We start from the raw sequence: 1099 nt of genomic DNA, 5'->3' as shown, positions 1-1099 counted from the left end.
CTGACGTCGTTTGTACCAACATGCACAATCACTGTATGGGCAGACGGGTGATGCTCAGTGATGGCCGGGATATATTTGAGTAAATAAAGGACTTTTGCTCCTGAGAATGAATATGTAATGCCATTAGGGATAGCGATGGATCTAACAATGGAATCACCCATGAGGATAAGTTCTGGAGGTGGAATAAGGAGGCTGCTTGCAGCCGGACCAGGAATGCTGCAAGCATTAGCTGAGCTAGCCACACTAGCAAGGGGGAGGAGAGGGGGACAGGGAGAGATGGAACAATCGCTCTCTGCTCTGGACCCATTGGTGGAAGGCCTCTCAGAGACTGGCATATACTTGAAGCGGCTGGCAGGGATGATGGGCCACTTGGTGCCACCGCAGCGTGACGTGCCACTAGAAGTGGTAAAGTTCAATGTTGATTCCACCCTTCCCCTGTACACTGATGGTGACAACATGGTGAACTGGTGGGCAAATGTGATGGACACTGGTAGGTACCCAGGCCTAAGCCAGCAAAGCAGGAAGACTGAAGTGGAGGAGTATTCTTGGAATACGATTAATCGTGCAGCCCTACGTCATGATGGCAAAACTAGGAAAATAAGGCCCAGGTTGAAAATAACTGGAACCTTAACCATAACCTTGACCATAACATTAACCAAAGTTGTTTACTTGCCTAAACTTAACCATTAACTAATCTTTTCATGTGATGAACAGGTAAAATGGCATGTCCAATTTGTGCTATTTTCACATAATCCAATTTGTGGTGTAGGAACATAATGTTCACATAACTCATGTCCATAGTACGTAACCTGCGTTTGAGAGTTCATACTCATTACACAAAATTTGATAAGAGTATGTTGTATTGTTACATTAACACTGCTATCATCTGATAGTGAAATAGTAATAGCACCTTCCTTTGGCATTTTTTGGCATAATGTTACTTAATGAAAGCATCATGCAGGTATTGTACTTTGGTTTCTGTTCATGGATGACTGACAACCAGCTAAACACACTAGCCCACCAAACACCACACCTTTGTTTACCTGCTGCTATTTAAATCCAGCAGCTTGACACCGCTGTCTCTGTGCCTCAGGCTACG

The sequence above is a fragment of the Centroberyx gerrardi genome, chromosome 13 (genome assembly GCF_048128805.1).
Source record: "Centroberyx gerrardi isolate f3 chromosome 13, fCenGer3.hap1.cur.20231027, whole genome shotgun sequence".
Classification (NCBI taxonomy): domain Eukaryota; kingdom Metazoa; phylum Chordata; class Actinopteri; order Beryciformes; family Berycidae; genus Centroberyx; species Centroberyx gerrardi.
The sequence above is the reverse complement of the archived record's forward strand: the minus strand, read 5'-3'. Positions refer to the sequence as shown.